This window comes from Schistocerca serialis, chromosome 11 (genome assembly GCF_023864345.2).
Source record: "Schistocerca serialis cubense isolate TAMUIC-IGC-003099 chromosome 11, iqSchSeri2.2, whole genome shotgun sequence".
In the NCBI taxonomy this organism is placed as follows: domain Eukaryota; kingdom Metazoa; phylum Arthropoda; class Insecta; order Orthoptera; family Acrididae; genus Schistocerca; species Schistocerca serialis.
The window spans coordinates 140,878,995-140,900,160 of NC_064648.1; the positions used below are offsets into that span (position 1 = coordinate 140,878,995).

General features: G+C 49.4%; 2 protein-coding genes and 1 non-coding gene across 3 annotated transcripts in view; all 3 read left to right on the plus strand.

The window, feature by feature from the left end:
- LOC126426704 (CARD- and ANK-domain containing inflammasome adapter protein-like) overlaps positions 1-21,166 on the plus strand; it is a 226,395-nt gene that overhangs the window by 9,389 nt on the left and 195,840 nt on the right. The window lies entirely within an intron of this gene.
- On the plus strand, positions 6,502-6,689 carry LOC126427458 (U2 spliceosomal RNA). The gene has a single exon (XR_007576700.1). It is a non-coding gene; the product is annotated as a U2 spliceosomal RNA (small nuclear RNA).
- The window catches only part of LOC126426703 (ankyrin-3-like), a 501,231-nt gene continuing 496,188 nt past the window's right edge, over positions 16,124-21,166 (plus strand). The window contains exon 1 of the mRNA XM_050088624.1: positions 16,124-16,217. The gene's annotated coding sequence lies outside the window, so the exon portion shown is untranslated. The remainder of the gene's footprint in view (positions 16,218-21,166) is intronic.

Genomic DNA, 21,166 nt, shown 5'->3' on the forward strand with positions numbered 1-21,166 from the left:
TTTACAGCAAGAAAATCGGAATTCTTATTTTTCTTATGTATTTGAATCCGCCGCCGCCGACCGGAGCTTGGGAAACGGCGACGACTCCAGTCGTGTTGCGGCCGTGTCGCCGTCTGCCGGGGTGGGGAAAGAGGAGGGGGCAGCGTCGCAGTCGCAGCCAACTGTCGCGTCTTGCACAACGTAACTTAACGATGGCGAACTGCAGAACAGCACGTCACGAAAGAGGAGGAGGAAAGGTGGACATTTTTCTGGCTTGGGGTTCTGTCTCTGATAGACTCGTTGTCAACGTAGCTGTACTGAAGTGTGTTCAGCGGTGTCCGATGTGGAAGGAGTTCAGAGATGACCAGACAAGTGACTCCGATACCTTCAGTGGCTTAGTATTTTACTACATTGCGCTTTTACGCCACGCACAGCTCATGTAGAAAAATTACCCTCGTTAGTCACGAATTTTCATCACTCCTGCTTTTAATTAAAATACTATGTTCGCTAATATAGATGGCATGTTATATTTTCCGTCCGGTCACCTGAGTAGAAAATCACCCGAGTTTTGCCATATATTATTTCCTTCTGTTTAAGAATTCACATCCAAAGCTGTATTGTCCTCTGCTCGTCTCTGTTTACGTCTGAACTGCCACTGCTCACACCAGTGCACGTTAGCTGGACCACTTGCCCGGCCAGCGCTGTCAAAGCTAAACGCGCCGGTAAAGCTGTTGCCCCGTATTACAGCACAAGTCGATAGGCACAGCATAAAACGAACCCTCATCATCGTACTTGATTGCACTTGTGACCGCTTGGCATCTGCTCCTCCTGAAACTAAATCCAAAGAGGTTCCAGCAAACGCGGAAGAGTACATAGCGTAATGTTTACATGAAGTTTAATGTGATGAACAGAGTATATTGCGATGTCCAGATTTGCAATACATTCAACGCACTTTTCCGCATATATCATGCCTTCCAAATTAAAATCTTAAACTGCTAGGGCACAACCACGTACCGTAAAACAAGACTCCCCACCGAGTGTCCTAGCGACGCCACACACTGGCTTTGACCTGTGTCGTAGTTTCACTGGACTCTCTACTCTCAGTACAGAGGCAGAACACAACACTGACCTTTGTTTCCCTCCCACATTGTTGCTTGGAAGGCAGGGTGTGCTGACACGTTTCTGCAGCTGAGACTGAAAGGGCAGTTTGTGATTTGGTGAAGTGTATGAATGTGCTGTGATGGGAACAAATTAAATAGTCTTTGTTACTACACGTATTTTACGCATACTGCATTTTCGTGAGTGGTTTATCCGGCGTTTTCTTCGTCGGTCAAAGATGATGGGCAGCGGTAGCAACAGGTGCGGTGTTTTCTTATTCCTAGTGTGGACACATCTCGTAGAGTACTGGTCCGTATTTCCTTTCACCAAATTCGTGCAGCAAGAATCGTCATGTGCTGTTAAATGTGCATTCAGTCTGCGTCGGTAAACAATATCTTTACTATTCACTCTTTAGGTATTTCTGATCACGTGATCTTCTGATGCAAACCTGTAAAGTGTTATACGGAACTCAGAATTCAAATGATGGTTCACTCATCAGTATGCAAATGAATAGACAGTAATAAATTTGTCATCGGGATGGAAATTTCATTTTTAGCTACGTAATGCATACGAAGTTGTACGGAGAATTTTCCCGTCATTTAGAAGTCAGTAACTTTTCTCATGACTTCAGTTGTATCGTTTTATTTGGTGGGAAACAGCAGTCGCAGTTGACGCCAGGTTATATTCAGTTTCCGCGAAGCGTAAGTGGTGCATTTCGGAGTCATTATTTATTAAATTGCACACCACGAAACTCTGTGATCCATTTTAGGGTACATAGGTATTGGAAAACTGAAACGCCCTTCGCAAGTGTGCAGTCCAGGCATGCAGTACGAGCATTGGACAGCGTCTCCAGTACTAGGAGCTGGAACAACGGTTCTGCTCAATTGGTCGGCTGTGTTCCTGTGAAGACAAAAAAAGGAAATGGCGGAAGACAAGACTTTATGTGGGCCGTCAAGAATGGTTAAAAAAAGAAACTTATCACACTGTTACCCCGTGAGTTGAAGACATTTGCACGTGACTGTTATAATTATTTATCCATAAAAAAACGTAATCATTTGTCATGGCTGCTACTGGATAGGAGGTCCTAAATTCCGTATTATGAAACAGCACCGTTTCAGGGCAGCTCTACATGGAAGATTTTTTAAAACACGACACTTTCTTTCTGATGTGTTATCAGACGTCATATAAGGACGTATCGGCTGCTAAAGCCTTCATTACAGTCAGTTTACGGTGCGGGGGCTGATCTTCCAGCGGTTGATTGTGAGGCAGCGGTTGTAAGCGTTGAGTTACAGAGCAGAGGGTAGCTACGGAGGTGACTCGCGTCCTACCATCTCACCTTCACGTTTGTAAAGGTTCTGGGACTTCTTTATTAAGTTAATTGCAGTTAGTTCTTAGATATTAGACATTGTGTACATACAGTAGTTCCCTTTCTCTGGAGGCGTGCGTCTCAGGTCTGGGTTGTCATTGTCAATAATTTACAAATCTACATATTAAGTGTGAAACTCGCAAATGTGAATAAATATTCACACGTTGATCATCTGGAAAAGCAAATTGCCATTCAAAATAAAAAGCATAGAACTGAACGACACATTTGCCACAGAATAAAAAGGTAGCGTAGTCTCAGCTATACATAAAATTTAGCCATATGTGAAGTGTACAAAAGACAATTTACGGGCTAGTTTTTCTAGGCCACTTCTTTCCCAGACAAAAATCTCCCATTAAAGGCTCTCTTCAACCACCTATATTACGCTTTTCTTGATTTTATTACACAAAATGCTACAGATAGTGGCGTGTTTTCGAGAGATGCTAGCTATGTTGAGGTTTCGAAAAGGCTTTACTTACTGGACACAAGGTAAGTGAGCTGATCGTTTACCTCACTTGTTAGAATGACTGCCCCTCCCCTTTTTTTCTGACTACGGACCAACTCCACACATCAGTTTTCAGATGTTTGAAAAATAAGTTTATTTTCTTGAGAAGCTTGAATGAGCAGGTTATTGCAATATGTGCTGGCTGGCTTAAGATTCTTTTTGCTTGTAAATCAGCAAGTGGTCTCACTTTTGGTGTTGATGAAGGTGTATTAGCAAGAGCAGTTGGCACAACTTTTTCAGTAAGTTTCGGAGCTAATTCTTGCCAACATCTCTCCCTTATCCACAGCCCGGTCCACGTGAATGCAATACTTATGGCGTCAAAATAACGTCACGTTTGCAGAAACTCCTGTGAACTGTAGGTTGCCCTTAACACAGCTCCGAGATCACACCACAGCGCTACGGAAGACGAAATACTCTACTGGCCATTAAAATTGCTACACCAAGAAGAAATGCAGATGATAAACGGTTATTCATTGGACACATATATTATACTAGAACTGATATGTGGTTATATTTTCACGCAATTGGGGTGCATAGATTCTGAGAAATCAGTACCCAGAACAACCACCTCTGGCCGTAATAACGGCCTTGATACGCCTGGGCATTGCGTCAAACAGTGTTTGGATGGCGTGTACAGGTACAGCTGCCCATGCAGCTTCAACACGATACCACAGTTCATCAAGAGTAGTGACTGGCGTATTGTGACGAGCCAATTGCTCGGCCACCACTGACCAGACGTTTTGAATTGGTGAGAGATCCGGAGAATGTGTTGACCAGTGCAGCAGTCGAGCATTTTCTGTAAGCAGAAAGGCCCGTACAGGACCTGGAACATGCGGTAGTGCAGTATCATGCTGAAATGTAGGGTTTCACAGGGATCGAATGAAAGGTAGAGCCACGGGTCATAACACATCTGAAATTTAACGTCTACTGTTCAAAGTGCCGTCAATGCGAACACGTGGTGACCGAAACGTGTAACCGATGGCGCACCATACCATCACGCGGTGTGATACGCCAGTATGGTGATGACGAATACACGCTTCCAATGTGCGTTCACCGCGATGTCGCCAAACACGGATGCGACCATCATGATGCTTTAAACAGAACCTGGATTCATCCGAAAAAATGTTTTGCCATTCGTGCACCCAGGTTCGTCGTCGAGTACACCATCGCAAGCGCTCCTGTCTGTGATGCAGCATCAAGGGTATCCGCAGCCATTGTCTTAGAGCTCATAGTCCATGCTGCTGCAAACGTCGTTGAACTGTTCGTGCAGATGGTTGTTGTCTTGCAGACGTCCCCATCTGTTGACTAAGGGATCGAGACGTGGCTACACGATCCGTTACAGCCATGCGGATAAGATGCCTGTCATCTCGACTGCCAGTGATAAGAGGCCGTTGGGATCCAGCACGGCGTTCCGTATTACCCTCCTGAACCCACCGAATCCATATTCTGCTAACAGTCATTGGATCTCGACCAACGCGAGCAGCAATATCGCGATACGATAAACCGCAATCGCGATAGACTACAATCCGACCTTTATCATAGTCGGAAACGTGATGGTACGCATTTCTCTTCCGAACACGAGGCATCAGAACAACATTTCACCAGGCAACGTCGGTCAACTGCTGTTTGTGTATGAGAAATCGGTTGGAAACTTTCCTCATGTCAGCACGTTGTAGGTGTCGCCACCGGCGCCAACCTTGTGTGAATGCTCTGAAAAGCTAATCGTTTGCATATTACAGCATCTTCCTGTCGGTTAAATTTCGCGTCTGTAGCACGTCATCTTCGTGGTGTAGCATTTTTAATGGCCAGTAGTGTATTAATAATAATAGTAACCTCAGAGTTTTTCAGATGATCCAGTTATCTGTAATGTATTGTCTGCAAGAAGCTGCATAAATATTCAGTCAGATCTTGATAGGAATTCAGAGCGGTGAAAAAACGGCAACTTGATTTATATGTTCATAAATGTAAAACTGTGCCTCCAGAAAACTAAAAAGTAATATTCTAAGACTATATCATGGAGTCACTGTTGGAGTTGGCCGACACATAAAAAGTACCTGGTATGAGAAGGAATGAAGACATACGCTTAGTTGTAGGTAAAGCAGGTGAAAGACTTCAGTTTACTGGTGGAGAGCGGTCAGCCTACAAAGGACTTTGCTTACAAACCACTCGTACCACCGGTTCTAGAATATTGCTCAAGTATGTGGGACCCGCACCAGATACGACTAACTAGGGATACTGAACGTATACAGAGAAGGGTAGCACGAATTGTCATGGATTTGTTTGACCCGTAGGAGTGTAACGGAAGTACGCAAGTAACTGAACTTCCAGACTGACAGGCCCAAACTATCCCGAGAAAGTCTATTAAGAAAGTTTCAAGAACTGCCTTTAGATGGTAATGCTAGAAATATACTTACAACCCTCTACGTACCGCTCACATAGGGATCGTGAGGATAAGATTACAGTAAGTACTAAGCGTACAGAGGCATTCAGTCATTCTTCCCGCGCTCCATACGTGAATGTAACAGGAACAAACCCTGACAACTGGTACTGTGGGACCTACTCTCTGCCGCGGTCGTTTGCAGAGGATGTAGATGTAGATGCAAATGTAGAAGATGCTGTTTAGCATCGTATTATCACAGCGTCTTCCGTAGTTTCGGGCAGTTCTCGTTCTCATTTTCTTTTCTTTTTTCATCGCAGTGCATCTTAGTTTTCGTTACATCACAGACGCAGGATTTCTGCTGCAGATTTCTTCTGCACTTTTTCGAGCCGGCCTATTCATCCACAGTTGTGCCTACTTGTACTTCGGTCGATTCCAAGTTGAGCTCCCATTTTCTCTTTCAAAATTACCGAATGCTGTTTCTAATTTCAGCTCGCAAGTACTGTGGATTCCTACAAAATTTTAATGATTCCAGTGTAAGTGGATTGCCTGTAGCTATTTGTTATGATTTGCCTAAGGCTTCTGTGCATGTACTGTATTTGCAACATCGAGCGTTTCCTTAACTGTACTTTCCAGTTCCAAAACTCCTGCTGTTTATTCCCTCCAAAGTGTCTCGATAATGTCCGTACTTGGCTTACATACAGGGTGGCGCACGAAATGTGTTACCATTTTGTTTTTAAATATAAACTTTATTGTCAATACAATCTGAAAGGAACATATACTACAATGAGGAGCCGTCCATGGAGATTTGTTCTAACTGAGCACATGCTCAATATGTCCGCCATTGGGGAGCCAATTTTGTCCGTCATTGAAGCGAGCTGGAAGCCTGAGTGAAATGATCTGTACGTCGAAATGCTCGTGTAAAAACTCATAGTCCAGACCTCAATCCATGTGACTTTCTTCTTTTTGGGGTACCTAAAGGAAAAAATTTCCCCGAAACGACCACTTGATTTAATGAAGCTCAGAAAACTTATTTTTCAAGCTTGCACTGAAATTGCGGAAGACATGTGCCGTAGGTAATCACTAACTTCAGTATTCGTTTGAAGGAAGGTCGGAAACGAACTGGCGGACATATTCAGTATGCGCTGAGTTAGAACAAATCTCCATGGGCGGCTCTTCATCGCTTCTCGGCCTTTTGGCTAAGATCAAAGTGTAGTATCTGTTCTTATCAGCTTAATGTGAGCTCATATGGACTGATTACTGCACCGGGAAGCGGTCGCGCTTATTCTCCTGTTTCAGGTCCGCGACCTGAACAATGGAGCTTGTGGTGACGCTGCCGGCGGAGGTCTTCCGCTGCCGGATCTGCTTCGTCACCAAGGCTGCCGGGAGACCAACTTTTGGGGAGTACAAGGACCATTCGGCCCTTCTCCGCCACCACAGGAGGCTGCACGACCCGGAAACGGTTCCCGTTTTCGAGTGTCAGTTTTGCGGCCGACGCGACCCGCGGCTGAAGACGCTGCGGCTACACCAGCGGCTCTGCAATGCAGACTCCGCAACCCCCGGCGCTGCCAGTCGGGGGAGAGTGAGTATGGGACACGATGCCGTGTCTGGCTCTCTGGGGCACTCAGAGAGGTCGGCCGGCGGGAGGTCACAGGCGAGGGCCCCCGAAGCTAGTAGGACAGGCCCTTCGTCCTTAGTTAGTGCGGGGCGAAAGCCACAGGCGAAAGCGGCCCGGGAAGATAGTACCACAGGCCGCCTAGCCTTAGATAATAGAGAGGGGCTATGGCCACAGCCCAGTCCGGTCCCCGAAGCTAGTAGGACAGACCGGCTGGACTTAGGATTAACATACGCGGCGGTCCTGACCCGCAGCAGCGTGGTGGGCTCGCAGGCTGCCTTGCCCTCACCCTGTGTGAGTGTGCAGGCGTCTGCGACGCCCAGGACGGCGGTGGTTGCTACCCCCGCGTCGTGTGTACTCTGTGTGCGCACGCCGAGGAGGTCTGGCATCCCCCTGCCGACACGCTCCGCGACGTCAACCGCGTCGCCACGAGTGCCGAGCGCAAGTTCGGGAGGTGAAGGCAGCACGCTGCCGACGCCTGCCGCCGAACGCGTCGCTCCGGCCAGAGGCGCAGTGTCCGACAAAGGCCGCGGCTCGCCGCTGCCCGCGCCGGCCATTGCACCCAGTGGCGTACGCTGGCCACGTCGTGCGGCTACCGCAGGCGCCTCCCGCCCGCCATCTGTCGGGAGCGTGGGTACCGGCCTGGGACTGCCGCCCGCATTCGCTACGCCGCCAACAGGTGGCTCTGCGGTGCGGGTAGGCAGTGGCAGGCAGGCTGCCTCGCTCGCCGCGACCGTTGGTGTTGTCATTCACGGCGCAGCCGCGCCGCCGGTTGACGCACCAAAGGCCGCGCGCCCGGCGGATGCACCGGATGGTGTGGTGCTTGTACGGTCGCAGACGTACACGCGCCGCGTTTCCTCTGCCCTGCCGACGGTTACGTCGAGTGACGCCCGTCACTCCGTCTCCGCCCAGGCAGGGAGTGCTATTAACTCAAAAGCTCCTGTTGCAGATCATGAGTGGCACGTAGTCACCCCACGGAGGGACAGACGCCGTGCTGCAGGACGCAGACCACCGCTCCCGGACCGACGGCGCATCATACCGCCCAGTCCGCGTAACAGCGGCCCGGCGCGAGCCAACGCGCCTGGGCGGCCGGCGCGAGCTACACCTCGTGTATCTCGCGCCGGCGGCAGGGCGCGGGCGACCGCTGGGCCATCTGTTGGCGGCGCGGCGAACAACAGCCGCGGTGCGCTGGGCCCGAGCGCCAGGCCGGCGCGAGCTACACCTCGAGACGCCCGGCCGGCGCGGGCTACACCGGCCACCCCTACGTCCACTGCGCCATCTGGTAGCGATCGTCGGGCACCCAGTCCGCGTAACAGCGGTCCGGCGCGAGCCGGCGCGTCCGGTCAGCCGGCGCGAGCTACACCCCGTGTTTCTCGCGCCGGCGGCGGGCCGCCGGCGACCGCCGGGCCATCTGTTGGCGGCGCGGCGAACACCAGCCGCGGTGCGCCCGACCCGAGCGCCAGGCCGGCGCAAGCTACACCGGCCCCTGCTGCTACCGCTGCGCCACCTGTCACCAGCGCGGCGATCGAGAGCAGCACTGAGCGGCCCACGCCAGATGGCAGCACGGCACCACCACCGACGCAGACGACGGAGCGGCGCGACGTGAACGGAGGGACTGCAGCTGCGTCTCCGAGAACTGGCAGCAAGAAGAGGAGACGCCGACGCCGTAACAACCGGCCCAGTCCCAACCTCCCGCCGCAAGGCTCCCGTCCTTCACCAGACCTGACAGGCCCCCCTGTACCCTCCGAACAGGGCGCTACTGAGGCAGCTCCGCCCCCCCCTCCCCCGGCCGACGCTCGGCTAACGGAGAGGCAGCGGCGCTGGCTGGTGGCCCTGGAGAGCGTCCACAACCAACCGTGGGACGCATTCGTCGCGGTCGTCGAGGACTTCATCTCCGAGATAGCCGAGACGAAGCCACAACGCCAGGCAGCCGGAGGTCGACAGGATGGGCCACCAGCAGCAGCGCACCGCGGCCAGGGCCGCGCCGACGCTGCTGCCAATCCCCCTCCCCCTGCCCCTACACGCGGCCGCGGTGGGCGGCGCGGTGGACGTGGCGCACGGCGCGCGGCGGCCGCCGAGCGTCGGTACGACGCGAATGCAGCGTCTGAGACTCAGAAGCTGTACCGCGCGGACCGGCGCAAGGCGATGCAGCGCGTCCTTGGCGAGACGTCGCCGTACTGCCAAATCGATGGCAACGTGCTCACGGAGCACTTTAAGGTAATATATTCTAAATCCGACTTTTCCGTTACAGATGCACCAGCTGCTGTCCCGGACTTTGCCGCCACCACACCTCCTGATGTCAGCGAGGACGTCCTGCTGCCGATCACACCTTCAGAGGTGCAACAGCGGCTCCAGAAGGCGAGCAATACTGCTCCTGGGGCAGACGGAGTCACGTACTCGGACTTGCGACGTGAGGATCCTGGCTGCCACGTGCTAGCTAAGATCTTCTCGCGCTGCTGGAATGAGCGGAAGACTCCGGTGCAGTGGAAAATATCCACTACCGTCCTCATCCACAAGAAAGGGGACGTCTCGGACGTGACAAACTGGCGGCCTTTAGCATTGAGCTCTACCATCTCTAAGCTCTTTGCTGCAATCGTTGCGGACCGCACTTCCCTCTGGGCGGAGCGGTTGAACCTGCTCTCCCCAGAACAGAAGGGCTTCCGCACGTTTGAAGGCTGCTACGAGCACAACTTCATTGTGCAGACGGCAATTGATGATGCAAGGCGCAGGGGAGGCCAAGCATGCTTTGCTTGGCTTGATCTAGCGAATGCTTTCGGTTCAGTGCCTCACGCTCACCTCCTTGGAGTACTGAGCAGGATGGGACTACCAGAGCAATTGCACCAGCTAATTGCCGATATGTACGATGGTTGCTCCACCCGCGTCCGTACATCTGACGGACTAACGGAGGAGATAGAGATCCAGGCGGGCGTCAAGCAGGGCTGTCCACTGTCGCCCATCGTCTTTAACCTCGCGCTCGAGCCGGTACTTCGCGCCGCAACCTCGCTCAGAAATGAGTGTGGTATCCCGCTTAGCGGCGTCAGTGTGAGTGCACTGGCGTATGCGGACGATATCGTGCTTCTGGCGCGGGATTCAGAGGCGATGCAGACGCTCCTCAATGTTGTGGGTGAGGCGGCGACGTGGGCCGGGCTTACCTTCAAGCCGTCGAAGTGTGCCACGCTTCACATCCGCCGTCGGCAGACACTAGGCTCGGTATTCGCCCTGCAAGGGGGAGAACCAGCCGTGCTCGGTGCGGGTGACGCCTACCTCCATCTTGGCGTCCCCACCGGGTACAAAGTCACGCAGACGCCAACGGATGCGATCGCGGCAATTCGACGCGACTTGCAGCACCTGGACGCTTCCCTGCTGGCTCCCTGGCAGAAGATTGACGCTGTGCGTGTCTTCCTCCTCCCCAGGCTTGACTTTGTCATGCGGGGCGGAGCGGTACGCAAGGGGCCGCTATCTGCACTCGACAAGGCAGTGAAAGCGGCTGTCAAATCTTGGCTGTTCCTCCCACAGCGTGCGTCCACTGAACAGCTGTACCTCGCGCTGGGAGAGGGAGGATGCGGCCTGACGCCGCTCGCGGACGCTGCGGACATCTCGACGATCGTCCACGGCTTCCGCATGCTGCACTGCGACGACGCCACCGTCCGAGACATCGCCTGGGCCACACTATCTACGGCCGCGCGCCGCCGACTGGGGAGGGAGCCGAGTCGTTCCGACTTGGCCACCTACCTTAGCGGCAGCACTGAGGGTGACCTCGCACGCGACGGTGGTGACATCCAGTCACTGTGGACGCGCGTCAGGAACGCCACAAGGCGCCTAGCGCCGCGTGGCGTCACCTGGCGCTGGAGTGAGCTGCTCTCTGAGTTGCAGGTGGAGGTCGGCGGCCGGGACGCCATCGCTGGCGACGCGGAACACGGCGGCATCGGAGGGGTGACGCAGCCGGCCACGGAGGGGACGGCGCCTGCGACTACACGACACCTCGATGATGGCGGCGATGGACCGCAACACGATGATGACAGCGTGGGACGCAACGTCAACACTGGCGTCGAGCATGTCCGGGTGGGAGGGGGCGCCAAACGTCTCCTCTCGCGGACGCTCCGCGAGTGTCTGAGGCAGCGCCTGCGCAACCTCCTACTCAGGAAACCTGACCAGGGGAAGGTGTTCGAGTGTACCAGGGAGTCCACAGCGTCCAACCACTTCATAGCGGGAGGCAAATACACCCGCTTCGCAGACTGGCGCTTTATCCATCGCGCCAGGCTCGGAGTCGTGCCTCTGAACGGTTGTCGCCGCTTTGATGGGCGGGCAAACAACAACAAAGCCTGCCGACGCTGTGGCCACAACAACGAGACGCTCCCACACGTGATCAACGCGTGTATGGTGCACTCAGCAGCCCTGCAGTATCGCCACAACGCGGTCCTCAACCGCCTCGCGACAGCAGTCGCTGGGCGGCCAAGAAGAGGAAACGCTGCTGTTCCTGACATCAGGATCAACCAAACCGTCATAGGGGACAGCAGTGGGCTGCGTCCGGACCTCGTAATAACTGACGAGGCCGCGAAGACTGTGACCATCGTCGATGTGACGATCCCCTTCGAGAATAGGCGGATCGCGCTCGACAACGCTCGGCAACTGAAGCAGATAAAGTACGCCGACGTTGCGCGCGGATTAGCCGCTCGCGGCTATTCCGTCACTGTCGACGCCCTGGTTGTTGGCAGTCTGGGGGCGTGGGACCGCCAGAACGATGCAGTGCTTCGGCACCTAGGCATCGCTAGCCGCTACTGCCAACTGATGCGGCGGCTGATGGTGTCTGACACCATCAAGTGGTCCCGCGACATTTACGTGGAACACATTACTGGCCACCGCCAGTATGTGTCCCCCTAGACTGTGGCATGCTCTGACGTCAGGCTGCGAGACCCTCGAGACTGCAGTCGTCGGAGAACTTCGAGTTCGGTGCCTTCGTGACGTCGGCGTCGAGATTCTCCTCCACGACGCGGGACCTGCGGCGCTACACCATCTTCGCGCCGCACTGCAGCAGCGCCGAGTCAGTAGCAGTGCGTGCGGTGCTGCCTGGTGCCCCTCCCTCCGTGGTGTCCGCCGAATATGGCCCCCACCTCGGTTGGCGCGGTGCTAGGCGGCGCCAAACGTGTGCCTACTGCCCGGCAGTCTCCAGCCAGCGTGGGAAGCAACGCCCTCCTGCCACGACACCCTGGTGACGTCTGCCGCAAGGCGGACAGAGGGGAGAAGTCCGGCTGTGTGTGACCCGCCTGCGTGCGTGGCACACCAGCCGCTGGCAGCCGTGCATGTGCAGTGTGCTGTCAGGGCATGGAGATGAATGAAATAAAACAAAATAGTTCCTAAACTAGATCCAAACCTCCCCCGGTCTGAAATATCTAAGGCCGCGCCTACCGCGGGATTAATCTTAAGGTAATATACTTAAGCACCCGCGCCTAACGCGGTCTTCCAATATTTAAGTAGTGGGCTTAACCCACGAATTAGAATTAAATTCAACTATTTAAGTGCGGTTAGAACCGTCTACTATATATTTCAATTTAATTTTCATTAAATTTGTAAAACTCGATTTGTATAGAGTCATGAATATTCTTTCTTAAAATTATACTTCTTAAAACTGTAACTAAGAATTATCTCGGAAAATAAAAATATGTTCCTTTCAGATCGTATTGACAAAGTTCATATTCAAAAACAAAATGGTAACACATTTCGTGCGCCACCCTGTATGTTGCCAGTGAACATGGGCATTCGTTTTAGTAGATTAAAGAATTCCCTATGATCACCATCAGTCACATTCCCCATGCTCCTGTTCTAGCCACCTGACAACCAGCCTTTCCCGCTCACTCTTTTCTGTTCTCCTTCTATCCCACTTAACCTGTTTCCTGCCTCTCCAAGTGCCGCGAGGTTTGAGGCGCCGTGTCACGGATTGCGCGGTCCCTCCCGCCGGAGGTTCGAATCCTCCCACGGGCATGTGTGTGTGTGTGTGTGTTGTTCTTAGCATAAGTTAGTTTACATTAGTTTAAGTAGTGTGTAAGTCTAGAGACCGATGGCCTTAGATTCTTCAAATTGCGCAGTGTCGTCCTTGATTTTAAGTTCTGAACGTTTCTTCCATATCATCATCAATTTCTGAGCTCAGTGATTCTACTGTAGTCGTTAAGGTGCCATATTCGGCAACTAAATCCCAGTTCAGCTCCTCCTTTGACGCCAGCAAGTCTGCAGTCTGCCTTTAACTCTTCGCTGTGTGCTTATTCTTTTTATCAGCGTGGCCAAATTGGCCAATCATGTTCTGCTCAGAGCTACATGCTCTGCTGCCCTCTGTTCACTTATCGTTCCTTCAGCCTCGCCCGCACTCACACTTAGTAAATTGTGCACTCGACCCGAAACACTGCTAGCTGTGAGTGGAACAGGCTGTGCGCATCCTAAATCTAAACATCTCCGCTGCACCACTGAAGTCTGGCTCACTCATTTGCCTCGCATCGGAGGAACCTGCTGTTTCATTTTGCTCATTTTCGTCGCTAAAAGTGGGGAGAATATGTCCCTACACTTCTCTGTACCTTCGAAGTCTCTTTTCTAGGCATTTCGTCTAATCACCACCTTTTTTCTTTTCTCCTCGTACTGCTTTTGGAGCGACTACACGTAATTATTTTCGAATAACGCAAATGAAAATCTTATACAGAAAAAACACTATCTAAAACAGATTCACTTAAATAACATGCTAAATTTTTACCAAGTTCATCACACTGGCTAAACAGGAGCATTCATCACAAGCAACCTAATAGAATGAAAATGAGCTTCACACGCAATTCCCAGCGCAAAATTATCGTCACACGAGCATTAATTACATTTAAAAAACTCCACAATGAAAAGGATTACGACGAAAAGCTCCCGGAGTACCATAAACACACTTCACACAAAATTCAAAACAGACAACAAAGACGACACTTTCATAAAGCAAGCAACAACGCTGATCAACCACAATGAAGTATTTGTGTGAGATCTGTAGAAAATAAAATTTACGTGTTAGTGCACCCTAACAATGTCACAGCATCAACGTAAGATCCCTGGGGTGACCGAAATCCTGTGCAAAAGGGTCTCGCCATTATGAAGGCTACCTGTTCTCCGCAAAATTCAGATTTAATGGCAAAGTCGGTGTTCCGAATGAAACCTGTTCCTGACTTCAAATACCAACAACCACCAGGCAAACAGAGGTTATTTTCGTTTTCGTTTCATTGAGCACGCACCAGACACACAAACTTAGATTGTGGCTGAAATTCGTTCAAGTACTGGAAAAATAGCCGAGAAAACCACCACCTGTCAGGCTGTTGTATGAGCTAAGGAATGAAATATCCTCGTACTGGATACACAAGACAACATATTACAATTTTATTGATAGATCGCTATTAAGGGAAGATAAGAACTGAATGATTTGAGGGAGATTGACTAGGAAGCAGAGTGGCTCTATGAGGTGGTGTGTAAAGAGCCACTAGACATTTATGTCTGAATTAAAACACACGAAAATATTACATGGTGCTTAAACTTCGACATATGGTACGTCTCTGTCGAATGCAGCCTCCAAATGCGGAACCCAATCTGCTAAATATGGGGTAGGATTTACTTGATGCAGACACTGACCATCCATACATTATATAGTTTTGAAGAATGCTTGCTTGTTCTGCTTTTAAGTACACTGGGACAGAGAGCAACTACTTTCGGCAGTCAACTTCTGAGGACAAAGGCCCATTGCAAGAATTCACTATAAATCCAATAATTAGACAGTACAATTACTGAATAAGAGCACCTCTACTCTGTACTTGACAAAGAATTTTATGTTCGTTTTTGGCCTCTAATATGAGACACACAACTCGTGTGGGGGAAATGAAGTGGTTCTAGCACTACACATTCCACCCTCCAAAGGGACTTCACAGTTGAAAATATTCTTTCCACAACAATATTTGTGTATAGTACAGCAGGAGCAAAATTCACAAGCGTGTCTATATTTTTACATGAAGTACCTGTACTTTTAAGTGTGTGGAATATATCACACAGTCTCTTAACTGTTTCCAAATTAGCTTTTTCCAATTCCTCAAATTTCTGGGATACAATGTTCACGCATCGTATCTCGTCTGAAATGTTGCACATTAGTCTACTGCCTTAAGAATTATCAGAAAATTTAAAAGTTCAGCCCAAGAAACAGTATTTTTTTAGTGTTATCCAATGATTTCAGAGGTTGAGGTGGAGAACTCTACTTTTCCGAACAAGTCACAAAAGTGTCATAGAATTGGTAAAAGGCTCGTATTTTGACTGAGTGAAAGTACCTTCTTTTCCAAGTTAATTAAAATGGTATTATTTCTTGAAGCAAGCTGAAACTGTGGTTATTTCCAACTTTTGGATTGAATTTAAAAAAACATTTTCAATGGGCATTGTGTGAAATGAAGCCAAAGAAGTGACTGTCGGTTCTCGAAAATTTGTTTCAGCAACGTGGGACATGTATTCTGAGATAGAAAACAAGATTTCAAAGGTTCATACATGTCAATAACTTTTGTAACTCCTGGCAACAATGACAACCATCTAGTTTTAATACTACCAAGAACTTTCCCGTATCCAGTATCAACGAAATCACAGAAAGATTTCAGTTGGTCCACACGTTGAGGGTAAATGTGTCGTCCTCAGTGTAACTTGAAGTTAAAGTAGTACGTGAGCCCAGGCACCGATGACCTCAGCATTGATATCCCTGTAACGTTCTTTAACGACAACTTGTCACACTCGTCCGTCATTTCTGGAGTAGGAAATGATCGATACGAATCGCGAAGCTCGCGCGTAAGTCACTGGCACTCAGCACGATGACGGAAGATGTTGTGTTCACACCTCTCCTCATCCCGTGACCAAAATGCAGCGTCTTTATTCCATCTTTGCGTTCACCAAAAGCGGTACTGGGAAATCGGTTTACGAAATCCGGTTTTTGGGGCGCCAGGCGAAGGGGGTGTGTGTTGCCAGCTGTATAGCGCGGTTCGAGATAACTGAGTGTGGCGTGGATGGAACGCAGGCGGTCCGGCAGTGCCGACACAGACGTAGACGCCCTGCTGCAGCCGTTCCCTCGCCTGCCGCGCGAGCTGGCAACGCCGCCCCGTGACGTCAGCGCTGGGTGGGGCAGCCGGCTGTCTGTGCGGTCCAGTTGTGACGCAGCAGCCTGGAGGAAGCAGCGTGCCACGTTGTCCAGCCTGCCCAGACAGAGCTCGTGTATCTTGTGTCTCCACGGGAATACCTCAGAAAGGTAAGGCAGGAATTTATGGGAGCGGCGGATGTTCTGCACGCTTTTGTGTGGTTTTTGTCGCGTAACTCACTTACTGCTCTTGTCTAATACTTTGTCTTAATTTGAAAAATTACGACCGCTACGAACAAAGGGGGTGGCTAATAGTGTGTTAAATTACCGTTTTGAGTGTTCAGTACTTTATAGGTCGTTACTTGTGGTATTGCTCCAGTCTATGAAAACTTGAGCGAGAATAACGTGGAACGAATGGAAAATAACGCCACATTCAGTCGGCTAGTGTTTCGGTGTGCCAGTGTAGATTTTCACGGAATTCACGTACAACAGGCATTTAAAATGAAAACCTCGCGTTTTTGATTATGTTCGTAGGACGCAAGTTTACGAAAACCATCAAACGGAGAACTTTGTAGTAAGCGTGTTTTAGTGCGACAAGGCGTGTAGGGCCTTGCAGGCGTGGCAGAAATTTATTTTTTAATGTTTCGCGTAATGTGGCCGAATTCAGGCATCTAAAATGTTGTCAAGATGTACTCATTCAGAGGTATAATCTCAAATTGCAGTTGTCACGCAGTAAGAGAAGTACCGAAGTTGGAAACATTTCGCGTCGCGAGGTAACGTGACTAAGGGCGCCGAAATACGCGGACGTTAGTCAGACAGTATTTCAGAATGAGGGCCGTTACCGACTTCTAAGAAACTGCACGCAAGACTACAAAAACTGGAGAGATTTTTCCGCTACCCCCCTACTCCGGCCACGTTGTCGCTGTTCATGGAGTCAACTTAGGCATCAGACGTATCGTTGTAGTTTATCAGTACCTACCTATTCGCGACGCAGTTTACAGACAGTATCGCCACACCCAGTAGGGTATCTGCAAAAATTACATCGTCGTACGGCCCACACATCAGTAGACATGACGTGTCAAAAATTTAGACGCGCGATAAAAGGGCTTTTCTTTAAAAAGGAGCGCAAATTAGCCAGATTGTATTCACCCAGTATTTCAGAATGAGCACTTGCTTTCGAACACACGTTAAGAAGAATTTAAAACGGTTTGTAAACTTTCTCGCTTAGATGCTTAACGTCACATGTTACTCGTCTGCAAAGTAATCAGACGTAGGAAGCTGTTTCGTGCGTGGGCGTTGCGGATCCTGAAGTCCGTTCGCGAACCACAACTCGTGGCGTGACGCCGACACGCTTGTGGCGATGAGACGCAGCACTCGCCTTCATTTGCGTATTTTCACAATTTTCTGGAATTAAGGTTATGGTCAACGAGCAATCTGTAGCTTTCCCCAACACCCTCATTACAAACAGGCGACCATCTGCGTAGTAGTTGGCGAATTCTTGAGAATTTATCGTAATGTTTGTACTTCACGAAATAAACATTTCGTATTTTTTATCGCTCTGTCACGTCTCCTCGTTTGTGATTTGCAAATGAAATTTTTTAGCGCTCTGCAACGCTGCATCGCTTTGTTGGGCTGTTCTCGTGTTACTATTTGCCTGATGAGAGAGCCCGGTGTGTCGACAAAGCAACGCGTCAGCGATCTGTGAGGCGCACCGTGTTCTGTGCGGCCTGCGCTTCAGTCGTGTATTATGTGAGGGAGGAATGGATGTCGGTGATTCTGACGCCGTCACTTACCAGCTTCTTCATTTCACGTTCAAATTACACGATTAAAGTGCAGTGTAGATTTCTATGTGCAGCCTGTAACGGCGGCAGAACCTAGATTTAATTTGTGCCATTTCCAGTGCGACAGTTGCGAGAATAGAAGTAGATTTGTTCTTAGTTTCCGTCAGAGGGCTGAATCACGTCAAAATTATTTGTGGGGGCATTTGCTAATTATGTTTGACAGAAACCTACAGTAAACATTATTTCGTTTAGCCAGATACTGTTACAGAAGCCTTACCCGTTATTGATGGAAGTCCCAGTTTCGGAATCGTGGGTGGCCACTGAATTCGCATTTACAGACACTTCGGCATGACAAAGTACTGAACACGACCCGTCTTGAACAGTTCAGAAATGCCATGTGTCAGTTAGACTGCACATCGTCGTAAAACGCAAATTTGAATACCAAAACCATAAAATTGACAATTTTATCTTCGGAAACAGGTAGATCAACACGACGACTGTTCAGTGTGCTCCCCTCATCCACTGCCAGCAAAGAACGCGTGACGTCACGGAAAAGTGACTGTCGTCACACGTGAGGGGACAGGATGATTTGATAAAAGTTGCGCGAATTTTATGTATAATAAGTAACCCGGAATCGGTGCTGTAAATGCCCTTCACTTTCGTGACGTGGAACTATGTGTGGTGGTTTTCGTATTTATACTCGCCTATCACAAAATATACAACGCAATTGATGCACGCCGTATTAGAGACCTGTTCAAAACGCGTCGTGTGTAGCGAGATAAGATTTGCTGAATTGTAGAAAACTGTGGCGTTCACGGATGAACAGTAACGGCAGCCAAAACAGTTTCCTAAAAACGCCTCCATTTAATCGCGAGTGTGTGGAATCAGCTCTTTAGGTCACACATAGATATCCAATAATAAGGGAGTAAGGTCACTCGTGACTTGGGAATGTGTACAGTGTTTCCGGGTGCTTTCAATTCATTGGGTGTTCTGTCCACCAGTAAAATGTGATAGCTGCATAAAATTTCTCACTGTGGTGTCTCACATGATACTTGGGCCGGCAGTAAACGTGACTCAGCGTGGAGGCGGTGGCGAGGTGTCGCCCTGACTTGTGGCTGAGGGTAGCCTGCGTGCAGGAGGAACCGTGCTGTACCGGTGTGCGGACATTCGCCACGATTTTAGCTGCTCCGAAGGGTTGGGTCCCTTGTCTCCCCCCCCCCCCCCTCCCCCTCCCCCTCCTCACCCGCGGCGTAGTAAAGCTACTTACTGAGCCTTTCCGCTGGTTTACTTAACACAGGACCAGAATCTCTTTGGATTTTCCGCCACATTTCTAGAGATACTTTCGTTATGGAAACTATTAAATGTATCTCGCATTGAAATTCGCACCAAATTTCGAGCCTCAGTAAATCTTCGCCAATCTCGGAGATTTTGCGTTCTTGCCTTTTTCGGTGCTCCGGCGGCAGCTTTCTGTCGTGTTTTGTGTACCATGGGATATCAGTTCCGTCTCTTATTAATGTATTTGGTACGAATCTCTCGAGTGCTGTTGATAACATTTCTTTGAACTCTAAGCCTCATATGGTCTTAACTTACATAGTTTGCAAGGATTGGGGAGTGTCTCTTAGAAAGAAGTCTACCGAATTTTTAGCAGCTTTTATAAATAGATATATTTCGCCTTTAGTTTTGGTGAATTTTTTTTACGGAATTGATCCTCGCTATGACTGTGTGTTCACTATCCCTCTATCCGTCGTGATGCTCGTGATTATTTGTGGCGAAGAGGTCAAGTGTGTTTTCGTAACCATTTACAATTTGAACGGCCTCGTGGACTAATTGTTAAAAATAATTTTTAAAAAAGCATTAAGAACAATTACGCAAGTTGTTTTCTATCTACAATAGGGTGTGAAAATGTATTTTTCTCAACATACGGAAGGTAGATTGAAGTGATTGCCAACTATAACTGTATGAGTAGGGTACCTATTTGTGATGAGGCTCAAGTTTTCTTTCAACCGTTCAGCAACTGTTTCGTCTGATACCGGGGGTTGGCAAAAGGCGCCAGTTATTAATTTATTCGGGTTGTCGAATATAACCTTTGCCCACACTGACAGGAACTATCTGCTTCAGTGTCACTTGTGAGTTGGAAAAGGCATTACATTATTTTTCCTTACGTTGTGCTTCTTGTTTCTGTTCTAGTGTAGATCATTACAATTACGGTTTTTCCCTCCAAAACCTAGGATGTTTTCTCTGTGACTCTGTAAATACCAGAGGTAAACAATGCAGAACAACGTACGTTACAAGCATAGCATTCTGTATTACTACAGTTCCTTATCTCTAACATTTTAAAAATGTACGTAGACTTTAGATGACATGTCAATCATAGAAGTTCTTTTAGTAGCGTATTTTCAGTCATGTTTTGAACATTGTCCCGCTACACTTTATTAACTAATGTTTCGCCGCAAGAGATATCGGATTTTAGAGAGTAAATTAATATGGAGTATGTCGTTCTTTTCAAACTTTCACATACCTATTTCTTCTTTCCTTATTGTCTTTTGGGCATGCAGTTTTAGTAATTAAAGTAGGCACAAATGCAGCGATCAAAAAGAAATGATTAGCGTACATTCGCACTCTTTTACATCTTTCCGTCCTTGTTGTTCCCTTGGCGATGGACTGTTTCTATCTCACTATCTGACTTAATCGTCGGTATTGCTTTCGTTTGCCAAAAGTTATAAATGTTGCGATTTCGGAGAAGAAGCTCTGTATTTCCCCAAGATGTCGATGAAGGAGGTCCCTTATGTACTGGTTGTAGTAAGATGTGGAGACGGCGGTTCGAAAGCGGACAGAAGTAGTACGAGGAAGGGCGTCCCTAACCTGAGGGATCGCTAGTCAGGCTACCTGGCGAAGGGGCAAGTGTGGCAAATGTCCGGCGTGGCAAATGTCCGTCATTCGCTGTACCACTGTGTGCTTGTAATCTGAAGCTGAGCCACTCACAGAGGTCCATCGTGGGCTGTGACTGCTGTATGGCAGCGAAACTTCGTGTGCTGATGCGCCCTTGCGGAACCGATTTACACTGGAAAGAAATGTTCGCATATCTAATGCATTGGGAACGGAATGTGGACAGGAAGGGACAAACAAGTGAGAAAGGCAGAATGTCGATATTATTATCCGCCACTTGCAGAACTTGTTCAGTATGAGCACCGGAGACTTCCGCGAGGTGTTGCACAGTGACAGATTCGCACCTGGTATTGGAATTGATTTCCTCCGGCGCCAACTGGTTTCGCGTTAACGCTTTAGCATGTCTACAGTGTTTCGCTGCCTTACCATACTCAGACCACAGTGGACTTGGGT